The sequence below is a fragment of the Bos taurus genome, chromosome 25 (genome assembly GCF_002263795.3).
Source record: "Bos taurus isolate L1 Dominette 01449 registration number 42190680 breed Hereford chromosome 25, ARS-UCD2.0, whole genome shotgun sequence".
Classification (NCBI taxonomy): Eukaryota; Metazoa; Chordata; class Mammalia; order Artiodactyla; family Bovidae; genus Bos; species Bos taurus.
The window spans coordinates 10,312,870-10,340,211 of NC_037352.1; the positions used below are offsets into that span (position 1 = coordinate 10,312,870).

Genomic DNA, 27,342 nt, shown 5'->3' on the forward strand with positions numbered 1-27,342 from the left:
CTGCTTGTCTGTTGACTGTCCCCCCACTGGAATGCCCCAGCTGTGAGGGCCAGGACCTCACCAGGTGCCCACAGCTGCGTCTCCCGGCAGGTACGCCTGGCTGGTGCTTCAACACGCATTTGTGGAATGACTGAATGCGGGAATCAGTGAAGGAAAAAATGGATCTCTTCCGGCACTTGTTCTACCGCCTGGGAAACTGAAGTGGAGATGCGGTGACATCACAGGTCAGATACACGGTGGGTGGTGGAGTCAGCTTAGGGTTATTACTATGAAATATTTCATGAGGACAGAGGGGCCACATGCCAGCAGACAGAGCTCTGGACGACTTCCTCTCTGATGTGCCACCAGCGCTGGTGACGCAGGCGACTGGAGGTTCCACAAATCACTGCCGTTCATCACGACTACAGTCCCCCCTGAGCACTGGGGTAGGGGCCAGCTAAAAGGTCTTTTCATCCAATGCTGGGATGGGGGGGATGGTCAGGATGGTCCCTCTGGTAGGATCCTCCACGGGATGTGAAATCATATCCTAATGGCTGAGTCATAGCCAAGGGGTGGAATGGCATCACTGGCAAGCATGACCCGTGACATCCATCCCAAACTCATCCCGGCCCTTTGCTCCAATCTACAGAGCTTGGCTGTAATGCACATTGGCTCACCGGAAAGATACTGCAGAGGAGGAAGGAAGAAGCAAACCCAGAGAGGAGAGAGCCGGCTTGGGGTGGGCAGCCTGACCAGTGTCCCGAGGGAGAGAACCAGGTCTTGATACCCAGGCTCATGAGGCGCCTATTGTCCTGAGTCCTCACTTGCACCCTCATGAAACAGGCAGAACTGTTATCTCCATCTCACCTTCATGAAACAGGCAGAACTGTTATCTCTGAGCAGGGCTCAGAGAGGTTGAGGGCTTTGCCCAGGGTCACACAGCCAGCCAAGAATTACCCTGGGGCTGGAACTCCTGGGCCTCCCCTGCAGCATTCCAGATGATCCCAATCTACACTCCAGCCCATGCCAAGTGTTTAACATGTTGCTGCCTTTAATTATTTTTTATAAGAAACTCACAAGCTATGCGCTGTTAGCCCCATTTTACAGAGGAGGAAACTGAGGCTTATATAAGGGAGACCATTTACCCAGAGTCCACAGCCAGTGGGAGTGGGATTTGAACCCAGTGCACCTTCAGGGCCCACGGGCTTACCTCTGCACCTGCTGCCTCCTCCATCATCGCCTCTTGGCTTCTGCACAGTTGGGCAGGAGCAGGCGGGTTGACCCACACTCAGTCAAGGACACGGGGCTGCAGCCACCCCCCTACCTTCCCAGGCCTCTGGCTCCCCAGCACCTGTGTACCTGGTCACTCTGTTCTCATGCACGACCTCCTGCCTTGGCCCTGCCTGACCCCCCATCCCCAGAAGCCCCTTTGAAAGAGTGATCGGAGCTGGAATGAGGGACTGAGGCTGAGGGAAGAGCAGACAGCCAGCCTGGAGGCAGGCGGGGACACAGCCAAGGGACCCAGACAACCTTGGCGAGCTTGAGAAAGCAGGCGATGTACATGCGAAATGCTGAAGTCTGATGTGAGCAAGGCAGGTAGAGAAATCTGAGTTAACTGTGGACCAAAAGCGAAAGAGAAACGCCGCTTCTCAGCAGCCTAACACGGCCCCCTGGAGGCCAAGTGTGTGACCTTTAAAGAAATACCCTGAAAACTGGATTTGGCTCAGCTGAAAGTTTTGGAATCCTTCCCCCACCCCCCACCATAGCTTTATCAAGATGTAATTCATATACCAGGGAATTCCCCAGTGGTCCAGTGGTTAACACTCCACACTTCCACTGCAGGGGGCAGGGGTTTGATCCCCGGCTGGGGAACTAAGATCCCATGGTGTGGCCAAATGTTTTTTTTTTTAACTCACATATCATACAGTTCACCCATTTAAAGTGAACATTTCAATAATTTTTAGTATATTCAAAGTCGTACAACCACCACACAGTCAATTTTAGAACATTTTCATCAGCTCAGACAGAAACCCTGCACCCTTTACTATCACTTTCCTGTTCCTCATTCTGCTCCCCACAGCCTCAGTTCAGCTCATTTCAGTCGCTCAGTCGTGTCCAACTCTTTGCAACCCCCTGGACTGCAGCACACCAGACCTCCCTGTCCATCACCAACTCCCGGAGTTTACTCAAACTCATGTTCATCCAGTCGGTGATGCCATCCAACCATCTCATCCTCTGTCACCCCCTTCTCCTCCTGCCTTCAATCTTTCCCAGCATCAGGGTCTTTTCCAATGAATCAGTTCTTCTCATCAGGTGGCCAAAGGATTGGCGTTCCAGCTTCAGCATCAGTCCTTCCAAAGAATATTCAGAACGGATTTCCTTTAAAGTTGACTGGTTTGATCTCCTCGCAGTCCAAGGGGCCCCACTAATGTTTCTGTCTCTACAGATTTGCCTATGTTGAACGTTTCCTGTGAGTGCTATCTTGTATATTAGGGCCTCTCGTCTCCTTAGGGTCAGGGTGTCAAGGTTCACCCACATTGTAGCACGTATCAGTACTTCACTTCTTGGGGAGGGGGATGAATTAGGAGTTTAGGATTAACATGTACACACCACTATGTATAAAATAGATAACCAGCAAGGACCTGAAGGGACAAAATAGGTGATTAATTAGTTAATCCCACTAGGTGACTGTAAGTAGAAAAATACGGGAGACCCCTGTAAAGTTAATGATTACTCGAGAAAGCAGGTTTGCTTAACCACAAAACCAAGCGGGCTTGCTTATCAACAAAACCATGAGACAGAAGCCCAAGACAAGCACCCAAAACAGTAAAACAGTGGTGCCATGAGACCACATCCCGGGCAGTGAGCTCAATAATGTAATGGTCCTGGGACACGCTCACTGCACACACAGAAGAAAACAATAATTTGTGGGCCCAGCTTGACCATGTAGGGACGAGAAAAAGCCTTTGTCCGACGTGGAGGAAGAGTTGATGATGGCACCATGATGTTTACTCGAGAAAGACAAAGAAGGTCTTCTCCCCCTCCCCACTTTTCCTTTGATTATAAAACTGTACCCAGTAAGTTCTCAGGGCATGGCACTTTTCACCCACCTGCATGGAAGCCTCGCAAGCTATTCTGATAAGTCACTTCTTATCTCCCACTTTGCTCTTGCTGAGTTCTCTGCAGTGAGACATAAAGGACGGGGTACCACAGCTCTTCAGAGCCCCCATGAAATGACACCGATCGGTTCCAATATCAGTACCTCATCCCTTGGGGAGGGGGATAAATTGGGAGTTGGGGATTAATATATACACACCACTATATATAAAATAGATAACCAATAGGGATCTACCGTACAGCACTGGGAACTATACTCAACATTTTGTAATAACCTACAATGCAAAAGAAACTGAAAAAGAACAGACACATATATGCATACCTGACTCATTTTGCTGTTCCCCTGACACTAAAACAATACTGTAAATCAGCTATGCTTCAATTTTAAAACACACTTTATTTCTTTGTATTGACCAGTAACATTTCATGGTACAGATATCCCACATTTTGTTTGTCAACTCATCCAGCTGCCAAGACAACTCGGTTGGTCCCTCCATTTGGTATGATGAATAATCCGCTATGAACATCCCTGTACGGATTTCTGTGTGTTTCTGCTTCTCTTGGGTCTACGCCTAGGAGCAGAAATGCTGGGTCATATGGGAAAGAACCTTGGGGTCTTCATGCACATTTGGAGATCCTTGATAAACACGTGGGCAAGAAACTCTAAGAATAATCCCAGGACACACAGGCTTCTCACATGCCAGACCCTGTTCTCTAGCCACTCACCGCAGCTTCACAACAACCGACTCGTGAGGCACGAGTATTATCTCAATGGCACAAAGACACTGGGGCACAACTCTGGCTGGCTCCCGACACCCTGCTCTTAACACTAGACCAGGGTGATAAAACGGTGGACAGAAGAGAGCAAGGCCCCCTGGGAGTCACACCCCGAGGACGTGGGGCCGTGGCTTCCTCTCCCTCGCTGAGTTGACCCCAAGGGACGAGCGCCTCACCAGGGAGGAGCCCACTGAGCACCCTCAGGCCTCGCTGCACCCCTCCAGGGAGAGATTTTTTTTTTTTAATATTTATTTACTTGGCTGCACCGGGTCTTAGTTGCAGCACACGGGATTTTTTTTTTTTAGCTGATGTACACGGGATCATTAGTTGCAACATGTGGGGTCTAGTTCCCTGACCAGGGATCGAATGAAGGCCCCTTACATTGGGAACATGCAGTCTTAGCCACTGGACCATCAGGGAAGTTCCCTGGATGAAACCATTTTTTTTTTTTTTTGGACTGTACTGGGTCTTCATTACAGAACTTACACAGGACTGGGGAAACAGACTCTTGGAGGGCAGAAACAAAACCTTGTGTGCACCAGAACTCCGGAGGAAGGAGAACTCACCCCACAAGAGACTGATGCAGACTTGCCTGTGAGTGTCCAGGAGTCTCAAGTGGAGGCCTGGGTCAACAGTGGCCTGCTGCAGGGTCAGGGGCATTGAATACAACAGTGTAAGCACAAGACCTTTTGAAGAAGGTGGCCATTATCTTCATTACCCCTACCATAGTTTGCTTTCAGGTCAAACAACAGGGAGGGAACACAGCCCTGTCCATCAGCAGAAAACTGGATTAAAGATTTACTGAGCATGAAAACATCAACAGCTGCAGATATGCAGATGACAACACCCTTATGGCACAAAGTGAAGAGGAACTGAAGAGCCTCTTGATAAAAGTGAAAGAGGAGAGTGAAAAGGTTGGCTTAAAGCTTAACATTCAAAACATGAAGATCATGGCATGAGGTCCCATCACTTCATGGCAAATAGATGGGGAAACAATGGAAACAGTGACAGACTTTATTTTCTTGGGCTCCAAAATCACTGCAGATGGTGACTGCAAAGTGAAAGTGAAAATGAAAGTGAAGTTGCTCAGTCATGTCCCACTCTTTACGACCCCATAGACTGTAGCCCACCAGGTTCCTCCATTCATGGGATTTTCCAGGCAAGAATACTGGAGTGGGTTGCGATTCCCTTCTGCAGGGGATCTTCCTGACCCAGGGATCAAACCCAGGTCTCTCGAATTGCAGGCAGATGCTTTACTGTCTGAGCCACCAAGGAACTGCAGCCATGAAATTAAAAGATGCTTGCTCCTTGGAAGAAAACCTATGACAAACCTAGACAGCATATTAAAAAACAGAGGCTTTACTTTGCCAACAAAGTTCCATCTAGTCTAAGTTATGCTTTTTCCAGGAGTCATATACGTATGTGAGAGTTGAACCATAAAGAAAGCTGAGCGCCAAAGAACTGATGCTTTAGAACTGAGATGCTGGAGAAGACTCTTGAGAGTCCCTTGGACTGCAAGATCAAACCAGTCAATCCTAAAGGAAATCAGTCCTGAATATTCACTGGAAAGACTGATGCTGAAGCTAAAGCTCCAATACTTTGGCCACCTGATGCGAAGAAATGACTCATTGGAAAAGACCCTGATGCTAGGAAAGATTGAAGACAGGAGGAGAAGGGGACGATAGAGGATGAGATGGTTGGATAGCATCACCGACTCGATGGACATGAGTTTGAGCAATCTCCAGAAGTTGGTGATGGACAGGGAGGCCTGGCGTGCTGCAGTCCATGGGGTCACAAAGAGTTAGACATGACTGAGCAACTGAACTGCACTGAACTGGACTGAGCATGGCCGTGCCCATCGGAACAAGACCCAGTTTCCCCCCAGTCAGTCTCTCCCATCAGGAAGCTTCCAGAAGCCTCTTATCCTTCTTCATCAGAGGGCAGACTTAATGAAAACCACAATCACAGAAAATTAACCAACTGATCACATGGACCACAGCCTTGTCTAACTCCATGAAACTATGAACCAAGTCATGTAGGGCCACCCAAGATAGACCCGTCACAGTGGAGAGTTCTGACAAAACGTGGTCCACTGGAGAAGAGAATGACAAACCACTTCAGTATTCTTGCTTTGAGAACCCCATGAACAGCATGAAAGGCAAAAAAAAATAGGACACTGAAAGATTAATTCCCCAGGTCAGTAGGTGCCCAATATGCTACTGGAGAAGAGGGAGAAATAACTCCAGAAAGAATGAAGAGACAGAGCCAAAGTGAAAATAACACTCAGTTGTGGATGTGACTGGTGGGGGAAGAAAAGTCCGATACTGTAAAGAGCAATACTGCACAAGAACCTGGAATGTTAGGTTCATGAATCAAGGCAAATTGGAAGTGATCAAACAGGAGATGGCAAGAGCAAACGTTGATATTCTAGGAATTAGCAAACTAAGATGGACTGGAATGGGTGAATTTAACTCAGATGACCATTAGATCTACTACTGTGGGCAGGAATCCCTTAGAAGAACTGGAGTAGCCCTCACAGTCAACAAAAGAGTCCAAAATGCAGTACTTGGGTGCAATCAAAAACAACAGAATGATCTCTGCTCGTTTCCGAGGCAAACCATTCAATATCCCAGTAATCCAAACCTATGCCCCAACCACTAATGCCGAAGAAGCTGAAGCTGAATGGTTCTATGAAGGCCTACAAGACCTTCTAGAACTAACACCAAAAAAATATGTCCTTTTCATCATAGGGGACTGGAATGCAAAAGTAGGTAGTCAAGAGATACCTGGAGTAACAGGCAAGTTTGGCCTTGGAATACAAAATGAAGCAGGCAAAGGCTAACAGACTTTTGCCAAGAGAACACACTGATCATAGCAAACACCCTCTTCCAACAACACAAGAGAAGACTCTACACATGGACATCACCAGATGGACAATGCTGAAATCAGATTCCAAAGATGCAGAAGCTCTATGCAGTCAGCAAAAACAAGACCAGGAGCTGACTATGGCTCAGATCATGAACTCTTTATTGCAAAATTCAGACTTGAAATTGAAGAAAGTAGGGAAAACCACTAGGTCATTCAGGTACGACCTAAATAAAATTCCTTACAATTATACAGTGGAAGTGACAAATAGATTCAAGGGATGAGAGCTGACAGAGTGCCTGAAGAACTATAGACGGAGGTTCATGACAGGAGGCAGTGATCAAGACCATCCCCAAGAAAAAGAAATGCAAAAAGGCAAAATGGTTTTCTGAGGAGGCCTTACAAATAACTGTGAAAAGAAGAGAAGCGAAAGACAAAAGAGAGAAGGAAAGATAAACCCATCTGAATGCAGAGTTCCAAAGAATAGCGAGGAGATATAAGAAAGCTTTCCTCAGTGATCGTGTAAAGAAATACAGGAAAACAATAGAATGGGAAAGACTAGAGATCTCTTCAAGAAAATTAGAGCTAACAAGGGAACATTTCATGCTAAGAAGAGCACAATCAAGGACAGAAATGGTATGGACCTAGCAGCAGCAGAAGATACTAAGAAGAGGTGGCAGGGATACACAGAACTACACAAAAAAGCTCTTAATGACCTGGACAACCATGATGGTGTGATCACTCACCTAGAGTCAGACATCCTGGAATGCAAAGTCAAGTGGGCCTTAGGAAGCATCACTATGAACAAAGCTAGTGGATGTGATGGAATTCCAGCTGAGCTATTTCGAATCCTAAAAGATGATACTGTGAAAGTGCTGCACTCAATAAGCCAGCAAATTTGGAAAACTCAGCAGTGGTCACAGAACCGGAAAAGGTCAATTTTTATACCAATCCCAAAGAAAGGCAATGCCAAAGAATGTTCAAACTACTGCACAACTGCACTCATCTCACATGCCAGCAAAGTAAAGCTCAAAATTCTCCAAGCCAGGCTTCAACATACGTGAACCGAGAACTACCAGATGTTCAAGCTGGGTTTAGAAAAGGCAGAGGAACCAGAGATCAAATTGCCAACATCTGTTGGCCCATAGAAAAAGCAAGAGAGCTCCAGAAAAACATCTACTTCTGCTTTATTAACTCACGAGGTGAAACAGCACTGTAAAAAGGCTGAAGTAAAACCAGAGCTGCGTTTTTGCTCACAACTGATAATGGTATCAGTTTGCAGCCCGGAATTATAAGTGGAAGCCCCTGGAAATTTGAAGTCTTATGCAAGGAGTGAATGCACTGTCCAGGACCCTTTCCCAACTGGTACTCCAGATTACTGTTAACAAGGGACAGCGCTGTTGAATTCTGGATGCTGCTGGGCCCCATTTGATGATGTATGTGCAGTTACTCCTATTGTTTTTATTTCTTTTCTTTTAATGAGTGTATATGGAAATCAAGTCAAATAATCTATAAAGAATTGAAATTGTATGTCATGAGTGAAGTGGTTTCTCTGGCTAACAAATCTTTCAAAACTAAAACTTTTTAAACACCAGGACCAGGCGGCACTAGTGGTAAAGAATCTACCTGCCAATGCAGGAGATGCAAGAGATGCAGGTTCAATCCCTGGGTTGGGAAGATCCACTGGAGTGGACCCACTCCAGTATTCTTGCCTGGAGAATCTTGCCTGGAGAATCCCATGGACAGAGGAGTCTGGTGGGCTATAGTCCACGGGGATGCAAAAGAGTTAGACACAGCTGAGCCACTGAGCACACACAGTCTCAGTTTTAAAGCTGAAGGTGCAGGGCCTGGGAAACCCCTTGGTCCCAGGTGGGCGGGACAGCTGGTCACCCTACTGGCACAGAAGCCCCATCAACTGCCAGCCCTGCCACCCATCACTGCCACCCCCCAGCACCTTACACTACAAGTCACATTCCAGCTTTTGTCCAGCATCTCGTATTCTCAGCTGTGGTTTTCTTTTACCATTTCTCACTTTACCCTCATTCTCCAGGCCCAATTTCTCATGGGTCTTTGGCAAAACAAGGAATATACAGAGTTTGAATTCCTTATTAATCTGGACTAACTCTGTTTCAACTCTTGTCCATTCTGAGATGAAGACCTTCCTTCTGTTATGGACCCCCTTTCTTTTATGAAACAATGGGGGAGTGGAAGTGACTCTTTTATGAAACAATGGGGGAGTGGAATGTGAGATTTTTAATGTCTTCATTAATCAAAATTAAAAATTAGTCATCTTGGCTTCCTTGGTGGTCTAGTGGTTAAGATTTTGCACTTCTATGGCAGGGAACATGGGTCCGATCCTGGATTAGGGAATTTCCCCAAGCCACCAGGTCCATGTTGCAAAAGAAAAAAAAAAAAAAACCAGCCAACTCATGTCCCTCCTTAAATTTTAAAAATCAACTTTAAATTTTAGTTTCAGACTCGGAGAAAAATTGTGAAAGTAACACAGAGAACTCATATCCAGCTTCCCCTGTTATTAACATTAATACATTTTTACTTACTAAAGTCTGTGCTTTATTCTAATTTCCTTAAAGTCTTGATCTGTTCCAGAAGCCCATCTGGGACACCACATTACATGTAGGTTGCTCTGGGCTGTGACAATTCCTCAGACTTTCCTGAGTTTTTGATCACCTTGATTCTTTCCAGGAATAAATGTCAAGTCCCTCAACCGGGGTTTGTCTGATTGTCTCCTCATGACTTCTCTTGTCCACTCAGTAGTTAAGACTCCCTGCTTCCACTGCAGGGGGCACAGCTTAGATCTCTGGCTGAGGAACTAAGATCCTGCAAGCTCCATGCCTCACCTCCCAGAAAAAGAAGAATGTAGTCTGTGTTTTGGGAGGAAGACCATAGAGGTGAAAGGGCATTGTTAACACAATCATGTCAAGGGTACATGCCCTCAAGGTGACTTATCACTGTTGGTGGTGACCTTGAACACCTGGCTGATTGAGGTGAATTATCTGGAATTCTTTTGTGTGTGAAATTCATCTCTCTGGTATTTTTTGTTCAGTCACTCGGTTGTGTACAACTCTTTGCAACCCCATGAACTGCAGCATGCCAGACTTCCCTGTCCTTCACTATCTCCCAGAGTTTGCTCAAGCTCACGTCCATCAAATTGGTGATGCCATCCAACCATCTTATCCTCTGTCATCCCCTTCTCCTCCTGCCTTCAATCTTTCCCAGCATCAGAGTCTTTTTCAGTGAGTCAGCTCTCTGCATCAGGTGGCCAAAGTATTGAAGCTTCAGCTTCACCATCAGTCCTGTCAATGAACATTCAGGGTTGATTTTCTTTAGGACTGACTGGTTTGATCTCCCTGCTAACCAAGGAACTCTCAAGAGTCTTCTCCAACACCACAATTCAAAAGTATCAGTTCTTCAGCACTCAGCCCTCTTTATGGTCCAACTCTCACATCCATATATAACTACTGGAAAAACCATAACTTTGACTAGACAGACCTTTGTTCCAAAGTGATATCTCTGCTTTTTAATATGCTGTCTAGGTTTGTCATAGTTTTTCTTCCAAGGAGCAAGCATCTTTTAATTTCATGGATGCAGTCACCATCCACAGTGATTTTGGAGGCTGAGAAAATAAAATCTGTCACTGTTTCCCTTTTACCCCATTTATTTGCCAGGAAGTGATGGGACCAGATGCCATAATCTTCATTTTCTGACTGTTGAGTTTTAAGCCAACTTTTTCACTCTCCACTTTCACCTTCATCAAGAGGCTCTTTAGTTCCTCTTCACTTCCTGCCATAAGGGTGGAGTCATGTGCATATCTGAAGTTATTGATATTTCTTCCAGAAATCTTGATTCCAGCTTGAGCTTCAACCAGCCTGGCATTTCGAATGATGCACTCTGCATATAAGTTAAATAAGCAGGGTGACAATATACAGCCTTGACGTACTCTTTTCCCAATTTTGAACCAGTCCCTTGTTTCATGTCCCATTCTAACTGTTGCTTCTTGACCTGCATACAGATTTCTCAAGAGGCAGGTAAGGTGATCTGGTATTCCCATCTCTTTAAGAATTTTTCAGTTTGTTATGATCTACAGTCAAAGGCTTTGGCGTAGTCAATGAAGCAGAAGTAGATGTTTTTCTGGAATTCTCTTGCTTTTTCTATGGTCCAACGGATGTTGGCAATTTGATCTCTGGTTCCTCTGCCTTTTCTAAATCCAACTTGTACATCTGGAAGTTCTCGGTTTACATACTCTTGAAGGCCGGCTTGAAGGATTTTGAGCATTACTTTACTAGCATGTGAGATGAGTGCAATTGTGCAGTAGTATGAACATTCTTTGACACTGCCCTTCTTTGGGATTCAAATGAAAACTGACCTTTTTCAGTCCTGTGGCCACTGCTGAATTTTCCAAATTTGCTGGGATACTAAGTACAGCACTTTAACAACATCATCTTTAAGGATTTGAAATAGCTCAGCTGGAATTCCATCACCTCCACTAGCTTTGTTCGTAGTGATGCTTCCTAAGGCCCACCTGACTTCACATTCCAGGATGTCTGGCTCTAGGTGAGTGATCACACCATGGTGGTTGTCCGGGTCATTGGGAGCTTTTTTGTACAGTTCTTCTGTGTATTCCTGCCACCTCTTCTTAATACTTTCTGCTTCTGTTAGGTCCATACCATTTCTGTCCTTTATTGTGTCCATCTTTGCATGAAATGTTCCCTTGGTATCTCTCATTTTCTTGACGAGATCTCTAGTCTTTCCCATTCTATTGTTTTCCTCTATCCAAAGCCCTAATTCTGGCTTCACCACTGCATACTGTAACTGGCCCAAAGGGATTTGCCAGAGAGAGACAGAGCCCCCTGTGTGTGCCAGGCCTGTGTGGGTAATTTTTATTTCACACAAGAGGCAGCTTTCTCACAAAATGGGGTTCAGTCTCCCCAATTTACAGACGAGGCTGAGAGAGGGGCGTGGAGCCCTGGGTCACACACTGTTGAGTGGTAGCTTCAGGGTTTGAACGCACTGGCTTCTCACCACCCTTCCCACCCCTGCGCTGGGCTCACTAAACCTAATTGCTGACGAGCAGGAAGAAACCCAGGCCACAGAGCGGGGCACTTATACCAGTCTTGATCCCTTTCCTCTACCCTGGGGCCCCACACACCAACGAGAGACATGCCAGGCAAGAACCTTCAGCGGCTGCCGCCCTGGAAACCCTGAGTTAGAAAACGGAAAAGGGAGGAGATGAACCACAGGATGCCCGGGCTTGAAGGGTGCCTGCCACCTGGTGTCGCCCCTCCGTCACCACCCTTTATACACAAGCCCTCCCGGGAGCCCATCCACTGGGAGAAGCCTGGAAGTTTCTTTCCGGTAGTCTTGGCTCACTCCGTGGACCACATCCTGAGGCTCGTCTCCATCACTCTCCGGCCTGCTGCTGCTGCTGCTAAGTCGCGTCAGTCGTGTTCGACTCTGAGCAACCCTATAGACGGCAGCCTACCAGGCTCCGCCGTCCCTGGGCTAGCGGAACTGAATTGGGTATTGGTGAAACCGGGGGTTCCTACTCCTAAGGGAAAGTCTGGGGGTCCCGGATCCCACTCTTGACCTCCACGCCCCCTCTGGTGCTCTCAGATCTGGGAAACGCAGTTCAGGTTTCCAAGCGGGAGCAGTGGACTAGGCAGTATCCTGAGACGCTGATTCACCCCTTGGGAGACCCTTTCCTGCTCTCTGGTCGTGGGGTTCCTCCTCTGTAAACCGCGGGTAAGAGCTGACTCGCCAGCCCAGGCGGCCCAGTCCTCCGCCGGCAACCCGGATGCCGCTGGCCCGGTAGCCCGTGACCACAGCGCCCCCTTCTGGCTGGGTGCCTCTCGGCCTCGGGGGCACGTCCCCTGCTCTCTGACTCCCCCTGCAGATCATTCCTGGAAGGGCAACACGGTTGAAAGCCACCCAGAAAGAGACCAGAATTCGGTTTCTAAAGGGGCACTCCGGGGTTTCCATTCTGGCTCTACCACCTGCTAATGGAGCCTCAGTGTGCCACTGAACCCCTCAAAACTTAATCCAATGCTTTGTCATTTATAAAAGACATACAAACAGGTGAGGAGGACATCCATGCCTCTCTGTGGTAACATTTGCCCAGGAAATTATTTGCTCCAGCCTTGTCCACTCAGCGTCGTCAATGCTGAATGTCCACCACCCATCCCTGCCCCGGCTGGACCCTCAGCCTCGCTCCTGAATCACTGCTTAGGCCTCCCAGTGGCCTCCAGGCTCCACTTTAATCACCCTCCCAATGGCAGCCAGGGTTCTCTTTCTAAAAAATACAGATCTCATGAGTCAGTCTCCTGCTTGCCGTAGTCAGTGGTCCTCTGTCAGCCTCAGGATAAAGTCACACCCTCCACGGTATTCAAAACCTCTTCCCTCAAACCCGTCAGAATGGCTATTAACAAAAAGACAAGAGATAACAAGTGCTGGTGAAGGACAGGGAAGCCTGGCGTGCTGCAGTCCATGGGGTCGAAAAGAGTCGGACACGACTGAGTGACTGCACAATGAGTGCTGGTGAGGGTGTGGAGGAAAGGGAACTCTGGTGTCTAGAGTGGGAATGCAACCTGGTGCAGCCACTATGGAAAACAGTATGGAGGTGCCTCAAAATATTAGAAATACCCTATGATCCATCAATTCCACTCCTGGGTATATATCCTATGGAAATTAAACCACTATCTTAAAAAGATATCTGCATGTTCATTGCAGAGTTACTTACAATAGTGATACAGAAACAAGCTAAGTGTCCACTGATGGATGAATGGATAGAGAAAATGTGGTATCTATATACAATGGAATATTATTCAGCCATAAAAAAAGAATGAAACCTTGCCATTTATCACAACATGGATGGACCTTGAGGACATTATGCTAAGCAAAATAAGTCAGACAGAGAAATAAAAAAATGGTATGATCTCACTTTATATGTGGAATCTAAAAAAGCCAAATGATACAGGAAACAGATTGGTGATTGCCAGAGGCCAGGGGGTAGGGATGGGGAGGCATGAAATGGGGGAAGGGGGTCAAAAGCCACAAAGTTCCAGTCATGAGATAAATAAGTCCTGTGAATATAATGCACAGCATTGGTGATTGCAGTTAACAATCATGTACTATTATGTATTTGAAAGTTGCTAAGAGGGGAGATCTTTAAGGTTCTCATCACAAGAAAAAAAAACTGTGCAAGGTAATGAATGTTAATTAAACTTGTTGTGATGGCATTTTACAGTATATACACATATTAAATCATCGTTGCATACCTGAAACTATACATTTTATGTCAACTGTATCACACACACACACAAAAAGCCTTTTAGACCTGGATCCTGTCTTGTCTCTGATCCAATCATGTACCATTTCTTTTTGCATCCCAGGCTCCTGCATACCATCCACTGGGACCTTCTGCACCCCCTCACCTTATGGCAATTCCTGCATCTGGGCCTTTGTGTATATTCTTCTTGCTGCTGGAAAATCTTGCCTGTATCTCTGTTTCCTATTTGTCATTCAGGATACAGCTCAACTGTCTCCACCACTGAAGTCTTCCTTTCTTCCTTCCCACTCACTGCCCCACCCAGAGAAAAATGGGTTCTTCCTTCCCTTTGTCCTTCGGGTGTCTGCTCAGGGTCCACCTCCTCCAGGAAGCCATCCCTGACCACTCCACACCCGCAAGGTCCAGAGTTGGGATAGTGTGCCTTTGGTCTATTTCTTCCTGGGGACTGAGCTCTGTGAGGTCGGAGGCCGTGTCTGAGTACTGGGGTATCCCTGGCACCCAGCCAGGGCCCAGCGTGGAGGAAGAAATCAGCTGGGGTTTGGTGGACAGATGAATGAATACATGAATGAATGAATGATGATCTGAACAAGCAAGTTAGAGCTGGTGATCATAAGGAAGACTTCCTGAGTGCTACTCAGAGGACCCCTTGGCTTCCTGGGAGGTGGAAAAGGCTTTGCTCTGAGACAGATCTTGGCTCCTTTGACCCCATCTAAGCTTCAGTATCTCCACAGGCAAACTTGGGAAAATAGTAAACTATTACCCAAGTGGTTATAAGGATTGACTGGGATCACATTGCTATTGATGCTACTAGCCTCAACCACCAGAGTCTGACATTGAAGTTCGTGGGCCCTTTAGGTGTTGGCCTCACAACAGCGTTTCTAGGAGGAAGTATCCAGGACACACAGTGCTCAAGGTCTCCAAGGCCCGCCCCCCACCACCGGCCGTAACTCTTCTAGCTGAGCCCCAGGCAGGCTTTTCCAGAGGCTGGGCTTTAGCCTCCCTCAGCCTCTTAGACTCTGCAGTCCTCCTGCCATCGCTGCTCCCCTGTGACATCCATCAGCGCCTGGCCAGCTGTCGTCCAGAGTGGCCCCTTCCTCCACCAACCAGCCCCCCATCCATCACCGCAGCCCGGGGGACTTCAGCCCAGCTGCAGCCATCAGTCCCTGCACCCCTCCTGGGGCTGGGGTTCCTGGCAGCCTCTCTGCTTAATCCCAGCTCTGGGGATCGACAGCAGCTGGGTAGGGGCAGGTCTGGGGGGCAGGTCCGGGGGGGGCGCCAAGGAGACCTTCCATTCCAGCTATTGGAAGGCGACCCCTCCTGCTGACTGAGCCCTTTAGCAGGCTACCCATTGAAAGGGGATTAGGAGCCCATTTTCACAGCAGCTGACCTGTACTGAGCACTTTGTGTGTGTCACCTGTTAAGTCGCCAAGTTGTGTCCAAGTCTTTGCGACCCCATGGACGGCAGCATGCCAGGCCTCCGTGTCCCTCACCATCTCTCGGAGTTCGCCCCAGTTCACGTCCATTGAATCAGCAATGACATCCAACCATCTTATCCTCTGTCGGCCTCTTCTCCTGTGCGTCAGACCCTCTGCCAAAGGGGCATTCTTTGCCTCTGCTAATTTAATCTTCAAAGCAAAATAGAAACAACCCATGAGGTTGGTTCTGTTATCATCCCACTTGATGAAGTGGAGAGACCGAGGTTCAGAGCTGTGACTTGCCCATGGTCACATGATGGGCAAGTGCCACATCTGGGACTCAGACCGAACGATTCTGGAGTCCAGGCTCCTTCTACCCTACACAGGTGCCCACGTGGAAGCTCGTGGAAGACAGATGGAAGTAAGGACAGGGTGGGGTGGAGTGGAAAGAGAGATTCCTGCTCAGAGAGGCATTGCTTGGAAGCTCAGAGAGATGAGCAAGATGTGGGTGGGCAGAGGGCTGATGGACATGTGTGCTGAGCAGGCGGAGCAAAGGCTGGAGGTGGGAGCCTGAATCACTCTCACCGCAAAAGGAGAGTCAGAGAGACACCCAGACACACACAGAGGGAGGCCCGTGTGTGTGCTGTGGCTGTGTGTGCGTGACTGCCTTTGTTAGTGATTGTGACTCTGTGTGTGCATGTGTGTGTAAAATTATGCAAGGTTTTGAACTGGGCAAAAAGATGGCCGGTGTCTTGCCTAGTGCACCCTCCTGGGTCATCCTGGCCTTGCAGAGGCAGAGTCTTCAAGGTATTTCCCACGAGGTAGAAAACAGACTGTGATGCAAATGAGTCTCTTCCTTAGACATGCAAATGACCTGCATCTGGTAGAGACACAATTGATGTCTGCCCTTTGCACACTGACCAGTTTCGCACCTGTTTGCAAATTCATTTGGGCACTCCGCATTGGCCTGTGTCTGGGTTTTTTAATCCTCCTTTGAATTGGCTGTAACATCTTACTAGCTCCCTAGTAAACTCGTGAGTCAAAAATCTTTGACATATGTTCAAAGATTTTTTAACAATATAACTGCTTTTCTAACATATAACTCCGTTTGTTTGTTTGGGGCTGTGTTGGGTCTTCGTCGCTGCACTAGGGCTTTTCTCTAGTTGCGGTGGGTGGGGCCCACTCCTGGTTGCGATGCGTGGGCTCTCATTGCAGTGATGTCTCTTGTGCAACATGGGCTCTAGGGTACACAGGCTTCAGTAGTTGTGGCACCTGGGCTTAGCAGTTGTGGCTCCCGGGTGTGGACTGGCCAGTTCCAGAGATTTCTCTCCTGTGACCTTAGTATAGGGCTCCACCCCGGGCCTCAGAGCTCAGGCTCAATACTTGTGGCACACAAGCTCAGATGCTCCGCCGCATGTGGGATCTTCCTGGACCAGGGATCAAACAGCACTGACCGGCAGACTCTTTACCACTGAGCCACCAGGGAAGCCCCTTGACTTTCCCTTCTTAAAGAGATGATCTTTTCAGCAGTGCCCATGTGCCTGCCCGCTCAGGGGCTACAAAGCCTGCATACCCGCTGCCCCCCGTCCTGGTGCCCCTAAGGCTCCAGCCTGAGCAGCTGACCACAGACAACAGTCCCCTGTTGTGGTTCTTTGTGACATTAGTCAGAACTTACTGTATGTCCAGCTCTGGACTGAGCACTTGAAACATTTCAGCTCAATTCTTCTTCCCAACACTGCTGTGAAGTGGGTGGTCTCATCATCCCCATTTGACAGATGGGGAAGCTGAGGAACAGAGAGTAGAAAAAGTCAGCTAGAGAGGAAGTGGCAAGGCCAGGATTTGAACCTCAGCTGTCTGACTCTCAGCTTCCCTTGTGGCTCAGATGGTAAAGAATGTATGCGCCCACAGTGTGGGAGATCCAGATTCCATCCCTGGGTCAGGAAGATCCCTTGGAGAAGGGAATGGCAACTCGCTCCAGTATTCCTGCCTGAGAAATCCCATGGACAGAGGAGCCTGGCGGGCTACAGTCCATGGGGGGGTCAAAAAGAGTCAGATACGACTGAGTGACTTTCACTCACTGTCTGACTCTCATGCCCATGGGTTCCATCACCACCACAGTGAGTGGGTCTCTCTAGCTGCTCCAGCTCAGGAAAGGTAGGAACCAGGACTCCCAGTGGTTCAGCCCCAGCCCCTTCACAGGGCAGCAGGGATGGCTGGTCCTCAGCGGGGAGCACCTCCTGTGTGCCAGGCACTTCCCATCCACAGGCCCACAGTGTCCTCAACATAGTGGGGCAGGTCCCACCCCATCCCCTTTGGACAGAAGAGTCTGAAGCTCACAGAAGTTAGGCAGCTTGCCCAGGGTCACAGAGCCGAGCTGGGGTTTGAACCCAGGGCAGTCTGTCTCCCAGGTCTGGGCCAGGTTCAGGCTGCCTTCCCCTGCCCTGCGGGGGGAGGGGGGGTCACTTATCCCAGCCGGGGTTCAGAGGCGGCTGCAGTCAGCAGTGGCGGACATCGGTCCCCTCCCTTACCTGCTTCCTGCCTGGGAGATGAGGACGGCCCCTGCAGAAGGAGCTGGGGTTGGGAGTGCCAGGTGTGCCAGACCCACTCTGCTCCCTCTCCAAGAACCACCTGCAGCCTCCCAATCAGCTAAAGTTGGACGTCGCTGCTGTCTGCATGTTCCCGCGTACCTAGCCTCGCTTCCCACACCTTGGCTCCCGCTCCCTCCAACACCAGCTCACTTGTTAACCACAAGGTACAGTTAGAAAGAGCCCCTCCGTGCTTCCTGCCTCAGCAAGTGGCACCTCCACCCACACATGAGCACAGCTGCTACGCACGACCATTGAACCGTGAACTCCTGGGTAACGTGCATCACAGTTATGACTAAAATTCCCACGAGGTCCTCTCAATGTTGCTGTGAACCTAAAACTGTTCTAAAATGTTAAAAATCTTAACTTTTTTTTTTTAAACCAATCTGGTTAGAGTTCGTAAGAATCTGCCCCCAAAGTACAAATTCACATATGCACAAAGCTTTTTGTTGTTGTTGCAGCGCTAATAGAACCAGCAAAGACTGGACACAGTACAAACATCCGCCAAGGGGAAACTGGTTGAATAAACTGGACGTCCACATAGGAGAGTGCACAACGGTTGGGAAAAGAAATGAAGATGCTCTCCTAATACCGCCCGGGAGTGATCTCCAGGATATAGGTTTATGAGAAAATAGCAAAAATAAAATCTAAGGTGCAGAATTGTGTGTGCACGATATATATTCTAGCTTCTGAATGTGTGGGAGATGTGTCTACATTTGCTTATACTTTCAGAAAGAGACAATGGAGGGGACTTCCCTGGCGGTGCAATGGCTGAGACTTTGCACTCCCAATGCATGGGGCTTGGGTTCGATCCCTGGTCTGGGAACTAGATCCCACATGCCACAACTAAGACCCAGCACAGCCAAATAAATAAATATTAAATATACAAACATACATATACAGGTGGCACAGATGGTAAAAGAATCTGTCCAGAATGTGGGAAATCGTGTTTCGATCCCTGGGTCAGGAAGATCCCCCAGAGAAAGGAATGGCAACCCACTCCAGTATTCTTGCCTGGAGAATTCCATGGACAGATGGGCTATAGTTCATGGGGTCGCAAAGAGTTGGAGATGACACAGGGATTAACATTTCAACTTCTTCATATATTTATATAATAGTGCTCTTTTCAGAATTCTTTTAACAGAATTGTTTAAAAAAAAAAAAGAAGGAACAAAGAGGCAATGGAAAGATAAATCAGAAGCTAACAAAACTGTAACCTATGGGGAGAGAGGTAATTAGTGAAAGGAACAGATGTGGAAGCTAGATTTCTCTGAGTGTATCTGGTTTCAGTTTTTATTTTGTAAATGCAAACAGTCTATAAAATTATAAAGCAAAGACCAAAAAAAACCCTTAAAATAAAAATACCCAGCAGAAATGAATAAACCTGACTGAATGTCAAGTTGGCAACCACACTGAGGAGCATTGGAAGTGACTTTAACACAGCAGTTTGATTACACATCCCTAATGGGCTTTATCCGAAGGACCACAGAATCAAAGAAACAGAAGCAAAACGAAATCCTCAACAGCACTCGGTCATCTTATAGGCAGTGATTATATTGGTATTATTAGGTTGAAACTGTCAGCTTTATAATATAAGATAAAGATGGTAAGAAATGTGTGCTAATGTTGTTAGGAACCGAGATTTTCTGTGTAAAAATTTTTTAAAAAGAGAGATACATAAAATCAAAGAACTTAAATGAAAACCTTGTAATCTTAAATGTGAATGAAGAGGATCGGTATCTCTAGTTTCACAGCTAGATGCAATGCTAACCCAACGGGAATAAGCACTTCATGTCTGGATTGTGGTCCCTCACTCCCGTTTATCACCAAAAGGAGCAAGGGCCCCTCTGAGAAATGGCTGATGAGCATAAATGTGTTATGAAGATGGCTGCTGTCAGTTGAAAAAATGCACAACCCAAAAGGAGAAAGGGTTTAAGAGGATCTGGGACATGTCTTCCAAAAATCAGGAAAACTCTCAAAGACTATGGAGTTCGAGTCAGAAACAGAAGCAATGATGTAACAAATCCAATAAGCGTCATGAGCTTGAACAGCTCAGTACCTCTCTGAAACTGTTTCCCCATGTGGGCAATGGGAATGCCATTTCCACCTGGCTGGGTGTTGGGAGGAATTAAACACACCAAGAGCTTCCCTGGTGGTCCAGTGGTAAATAATCTGCCTGCAGTGTGGGAGACCTGGTTTGATCAAACCAGAAAGATCCACCTGGATAAGGAAACGGCAACCCACTCCAGGATTTTTGCCTGGAAAATCCCATGCACAGAGGAGCCTGACGGCCTACAGTCCATGGGGTCACAGAGTCGGACACGGCTTAGCAACTAAACAACAAAAGGACTCTAAAGAAAGTGGTCATTAAAAAAAATATATATATATATATATTTTAAAAAGGAAATGGCCCAAGGCTCGGCAGAACCACAAATGGCACCCCAATCACTTCTCCCTCATTAGTTTTGCTTTGTCTATAACAGGGTGCTCAGAGGCTGACCCTACTGGGGCTCAAGCACCAGCTGGGAGGCGCCTGGCCTCATCCCCTCATCAGCTGCAGACCGTGCTCCCAACATGCTCAGCCTCCCTACCAGTCAGTCTTCACATCTTCCTGTCTCTCCCAGGGCCACCTGGGCTCTCTTCCTCAAGACCACCACTTAAGAGCTGCTCACCATTAAATTTCTCACAACACCCAGGTAGAAACGGGCATCCCATGGCCCAGATGGGGAAACTGAGGCTCAGAGAGGATTTGAGCTGTCCAAGCTCACAGCGCTGGGAAGCAGCTGATTCTGGCATCCATGCCCTCGTCCCGCCCCATCTCTTTGCTCTGTTGGCTACTGCTCTTCGGAAGGCTGAGCGTGGGGTGTGGGTGGTCCACGCTGAGGAGTGAGTCACCCTCATTTTGGTGTGTTTCACTTCCCCAGCTGCAGCTGGGAGGAGGGGGTCTGTGCACATGAGCACCAGGCAGGAAGGCTGCTTTCCCCCAGAGAGGAAGGAGTCTGCTGTCCAAAGCACTCCAGGGACTTCCCTGGTGGTCCAGTGGTTGAGACTTTGCCTTCCAATTCAGGGGCTGCAGGTTTGATCCTGGTTGGGGAACTACAAGGCCACGTGCCTCAGGCTGTGGCCAAAAAATTTAAAGACAAACAAAGCATCCTGGACAGCTCCTTCCCTCGTGGTCACTGCGCCAGACCAACTCGACCTCCAGAACACTCCTGGAATCTGTCCCCTCTTCACCTAAGCCACGACCCTGGCCCAGCACATCATCAGCTCTCGTCTGGACTGTGGGAGCCTCCCAGCACCCCAGCCCTGCTTCCCCCCTCACCTCCTCCAATCCACTGCAAGAGAGAAAGGGCGGGTTCCATATATGCTTTGAAGGGGGGACGGACACCATTTGTGACAAATGAATATACTTAGTTGCTGTCAGGGCTTCCCAGGTGGCACTAGTGGTAAAGAACCGGCTTGCCGATGCAGAAGACGTAAGGGATGCAGGTTCAATCCCTGAGTCGGGGTCCCCTGAAGGAGGCAACCCACCCCAGTATTCTTGCCTAGAGAATCCCATGGACAGAGGAGCCTGGTGGGCGGCAGTCTATAGGGTCACAAAGAATTAGACACGATTGAAGCGATTTAGCACAGTTGCTGCCAACATCACTGAGCCTCCCTTTTCTACCCAGGCCTGATTTTATTTCATTTCAGATAACCTGTAAGGTAGAAATACAGGCTCTGCACAAGGTCTGGAGGCTGGGCCAAGCCCCCACCATCTCCTGCCCTCTCCGCCCGCTACCCTCCAGCCTTCGAATTTCTGCTGGAGGCCATTTAAGAGGCAGCAAATCAATGCTTAAGAGGAAGGATCCCATACTTTCTGCAACAACTAAAAGGCAAGGAAATACAAAAGAGAGAATTGTTATAGCTTACAAGGGATTTAAGAGAAACACCAGCCAAATGCAATGTACAGATTTTGTCTCTTGATTTGAACCAACCAGCCCTTAAACGCATTTAGGAAACATCAGGGGGCGGCAGGTGGAGATGGGATTTGAGAGGATATTACAGAATCGTGAACTTATAGGTGTGAGAGTGGTAGTTAAATGAAAATGTGGTTATTTGAGACAGTTCCTATCACAGAGGTGAAGAACATATGAATGAAATGACGATATGATTCATGATAAAAGAACCCAGCAGGGGACAGGTGGTGGGGTGGGGCAGGGCGGATAGGGCTGAAACAAGATGATTTAGAGGACACTGCACTTTTCTCAAATGATATGGAGGTTCCTTTAAAAAACTAAAAATCAGTATCAGTATCAGTTCAGTCGTTCAGTCACGTCCGACTCTTTGCGACCACATGAACTGCAGCACGCCAGGCCTCCCTGTCCACCACCAACTCCCGGAGCCTGGTCAAACTCATGTCCATCGAGTCAGTGATGCCATCCAACCATCTCATTCTCAGATAGAGCTAACTTATGATCCTTCAGTCCCACTCCTGGGCATTCATACAGAGAAGTAATATGATGACAGGGGCTTCCCAAGAGTAATTCAAAAAGATACATGCACCCCAGTGTTCACTGCAGACAACAGCCAAGACATGGAAGCAACCTAAGTGTCCACTGACAGATGAATGGATAAAGATGTGGTACATACACATGATGGAATACTATTCGGCCATAAAAAAGAATGAAATATACCATCTGCAGCAACACGGATGGACACAGAGATTATTATACTAAGTCAAAGACAAATACATGATGTTGCTTATATGTGGAATCTAAAAAAACCTGATACAGATAACTTAAATACAGAAACAGAAATAGACCCACACACATAGAAAGCAAACTTACTGTTACCAAAGGAGAAAAAGAGATAAATTAAAAGTTTGGTATTAACATACACAGGCTTCCCTGGTGGATCAGATGGTAAAGAATCTGCCCGCGATGCAGGAGACCCTGGTTTGATCCTTGGGGCGGGAAGATCCCTCGGAGAAGGAAATGGCAACCCGATCCAGTATTTTTGCCTGGAGATTTCCATGGACAGTGGAGCCTAGCAGGTTACAGTCCATGGGGTCACAGAGAGTCAGACATGACTAAGGGACTACCACATTCACTTTCATGAACGTATATACACTAATAGATAGGGTGGCATTACTGGTAAGGAACCTTCCTGCCAATGCAGGAGATACGAGATGTGGGTTTGATCCCTGGGTCGGGAAGAGCCCCTGAGGAGGGCACAGCAACCCACTCCAGTATTCTTGCCTGGACAATCCCACGGACAGAGGAGCCTGCTGTGCTAGTTAACAGGGTCTCGAAGAGTGGGACACGACTGAAGCGACTTAGCTCCCACGCATGCAGATAAACAAGGACCTAATGTACAGCACAGGGAACTATACTCAGTATTTTATAATAATCTGTATGGGAAAGAATCTTTAAAAAATAGATATATGTAACTCAATCACTGTGCTGTACACCTGAAACATAACATTGTAAATCAACTGCACTTCAATTAGTCATTTAAAAAAGAAGATATTCTTCACATCATTGCAGAGGGTCCAGAACTAGGCCAGCCTGTGGTTTAACTGGTGCTGATAAAAACTCGGGGAGCCACTCCTGAGCTGGGGACACTTGACGGTTATTCTATTGTCTTCTTTACTCTTGTCTGTATCAGAGGCAGATGTGGAAGCACTGGGGCTAGACTGTGGGGTTCAAACTTTGCTCGGACACTTCTTTGTGTGTGAGCTTGGCCGGTCACAGAACCACTGTATGCCTCTGTTCCCCCAGCTCTCAAGGGTGGGGGTGTGATAATTCTTCCTGATGGAACTGTGGTGAGAGTCAGAGGAGTTAACTAGCATATCACCAGCACTAAAGCAATGCTAGCTCTGGGGACTCCCCTGGTGGTCCAGTGGATAAGACTCAGAGCTCCCAATGCAGGAGGCCTGGGCTTGATCCCTGGCCTGGGAACCAAGAGTTCAAATGCTGAAACTACAGATCCCAAGTGCTGCAACAAAGATGGAAGATCCCACATGCCGCAACTACGACCCAGTGCAGCAAAGTAATAAATAAATAAACTTTTTTTAAAGAAAGGTTAGTTCTGACTGTTGCTATCAGGTAAAACTTGAGTGGTGTCATGATTTTTTTTTCACATTTCATTTGTCTGAGCAGACCTGGACCCACCCTGGGCAGACACAGAACACTTGTGTTTGTTGTTCTTTTTTTCTTAACTAGATAAATTGAGTTGTAATTCACATACCACGTGATTCCCCATTAAAGAGTACAATTCAGTGGTTTTGTGTCTTCATGGAGTTATGCATCCATCACCACAATCAGTTTCAGATTATTGCCCCCAAAGAGGACAAGGAGGGGCAGCAGTGACTCTGAGCCCTCTATGACTTCTCCGGCAGAAGGGGGTGGGCTGTGAGGGCCCCCACCTCCCCAGAGCCCCTCTGGGGTGGGCGCCGTCAGCCACCGGGTCCTGAGGTATTCTTTAGGGACACCAGAGATCAGCCGGCTGGCCTGGTCGCCTACCCACTGCACTTACCGCAATCGTGTGAAGTGTATCTTTAAAGAAAGGTGACCACAGACCTTGTGCGGCTTTCTCTAGATCAATGATAACCTGCCACAATTTAATTTCCTCTTTTTTTTTGTCTCAAGAGGGAGAGAGAACCACTAGTCAGATATGTTGGGTGTTAAAGCTGCAACAGAGCCCATAAGGGGCATTTCGTGACCAGCCCCTGGTAGAGGCGGGCAGCCAAGGGCTCAGAATGACTCTGGGGTGTCTGCTTCAGCAACTGGGACACTGGCGGCAACACTTACCCACAAGGCGGCAGTGAAGCGAGGCAGGTAGGAAAGAGGCGGAGGAATCTGGATCTCCCGGGATCCTGAAACTCTCCCAAGACTTGAGTAGGCTCTGCCCAACCTTTAGGATGAGACTAGGGCTTCCCTTGGAGAAGGAAATGGCGACCCACTCCAGTACTCTTGTCTGGAAAATCCCATGGACAGAGGAGCCTGGTAGGCTACAGTCCATGGGGTCAACAAAGAGTCGGACAGGACTGAGCAACTCACTTTTCAGGGCTTCCCTGGTGGCTCAGATGGTAAAGAATCTACCCTCCACGAGGGAGACCCAAGTTCGATCCCTGAGTCGAGAAGATCCCCTGGAGAAAGGAACAGCAACCCAGTCCAGTATTCTGCCCTGGAGAATTCGCATGGACAGTCCACCCAGTTCACAAAGAGTCGGACACGACTGAGCGACTAACACTTCCACTTTCAGGATGAGACTCAGCTGAATTTAAATCTTGGCTCCTGCTTTCGGGCCACATGGCCTTGAGCGAGTCACACTGCGTCTGGGTCTCCTGGTCTGTAGAATGGGGCCCGTAAAACCTGAAGAGTCCCCTTGTGAGGAGCCGAGGGCCCAAGTCACAGAGCGCCCAAGTCACAGAGCGCCCAGCAGGGGCCAGGGCACTGGGTTAGGAGATCCCAGCACTGATGGTCTTGACAATGATGGGTGTTATTTCCCCTCCCTGACTGTGCATCTTGGGGAAATTCCAGCCCAGGGAGTACTTGTTGTGGTGGGGAAGGAGGCAGAGAGGCTAGAAAGGGCTAAAATAGGGAACTCCGGGGGAGGGGGTTTCCAGCTGAGCAAGAAGGGAGATTCTGGTAGGTCTGGGGAACGAAGCCCATCGCCCGGTCTCACCCCTGTCAGGCCTCTCCAGGTGACATGCTCACCAGGGCGGTCCACCCCTTGGGCCCCTCCTTCACCACATCTTCCCCTCCCCGCCTCCCTGGTCTCTTCCGTCCCACCTCAAGCCTTTGCCTTGACTGTTCCCCCCACTACAATGCTTTTCCTTGATGGGCTTCTCTGCATCCTCAGAGAATGTGCCGCCCTGACCTCCTCTCTCACACAAACCCCAGCCCACCCTTCCATTAGTCTCCATCACATCACTCGCTAGAGCATTTATCTGGCTCTGAAATTAAATTTCATAATGTATTTATCAACGTGTCTTCGTGTTTCCCTCCTCCCCCTCTAGACTGTCAGCCCGCTGCGGGCCGGCATCTCGTCCCCTTGTTCACGCTCTGTCCCCAGGACTTGGCATGTGCATCCTGAGTGGTCTAAAGCAGGGGTCCCCAACCTCTGGGATCCAATGCCTGATGATCTGAGGTGGAGCTGCTGTAATAATAAAAGAAAGAAAGTGCACAATAAATGTCATGCTCTCGAATCATCAAGAAACCACACACACAAACACACACACACTCCACTATGGAAAACTTGTCTTCCACGAAACTGGTCCCTGGTGCCCAACAGGCTGGGGCCACTGCTCTCATGAACATGCCCAGGGGTGGGGTTTGGCTGAACCTGGGTGGGGGCTTCCTGGGAGGAGACCACTGGGAGTCTTTGATCCCCAAGGAAGTGGATGAGCCTCTGGCTCTCAGCAGGAGGGCAGGCAAGGCCCAGAGATGGTCACTCAGCAACTCCCGGGCAGAGTAGGGCCCAAAGGATGTAGAAGACTTGTCTGCTGGAATGTGTCATCCCTGGAGACAGGATTAGCATCCCTCGTGTCCCTAGGCCCATGTCTCTAGCTAGGGGATCCTTGGCTGGTTAGTGGCCAGGGCCCCAGAGGCTCATCAGACCCTCCTCCTGAGAACAGGCTGCTCCCAGCTGGCCAGGTCCTGCTTAAGGCAGGACACCATGCCTCCCTCTGAATCCTGACTTTGTTCTCTCTGCAGACCGCCCCCATGGGTGGGCCTGTAGACTGGCTCTTTGCTAAAAATCCTCCACGCCTGTCCACATCTATCTATCCTCGCCTTAATCCAAGTCCTTCAAGAACTGCAGGGGCCTGCTCCCTGCCCTCCTGGCCCCTCTGATTCATTTTTCATGTGGCAGACACAGCTAGCTCTTTCCAATTTAATTTGGGTTCCATCTTCCCAGGGATGATGAAATCCTTTCATGTCCTCACACTGCTCTGTGGATAAAGTTCAGCCACCCTCCATGTGACCTGACCTTCCCACCCCAACCTCTCGGCCACGGCACCTCTCACATACTCTCCTTTGGATGTTTCTTGACCACTGGGCCTTTGTACTTGTGGTCCCCTCTCCCTGGAAAGATCTTTCTGCCTCTCTCTATTGGATTAATTATTCTTGCTCAGCTTTCAGATCAAGCCTCAAACATCATGTCTTCCAGGAAACCTCAGGTCCCTGTCAAGGTGGAATCTCCCTCTACACACTCTCATTGGCTCTATATTTGTCTCCTGGGACTGTTCAGAGTGATTGTATAATTATCTGTTTCATGTCCGCCTCCCCTTAGACTGAGCAGCGCTGGGGGTGGG

At 48.4% G+C, this 27,342-nt stretch overlaps 1 long non-coding RNA gene across 1 annotated transcript in view; it reads right to left on the minus strand.

Moving 5' to 3' along the window:
- The window catches only part of LOC107131810 (uncharacterized), a 40,759-nt gene extending 13,417 nt beyond the window's left edge, over positions 1–27,342 (minus strand). Inside the window, exon 1 of the long non-coding RNA XR_001495063.3 lies at positions 1–27,342. This is a non-coding gene — a long non-coding RNA (uncharacterized lncRNA).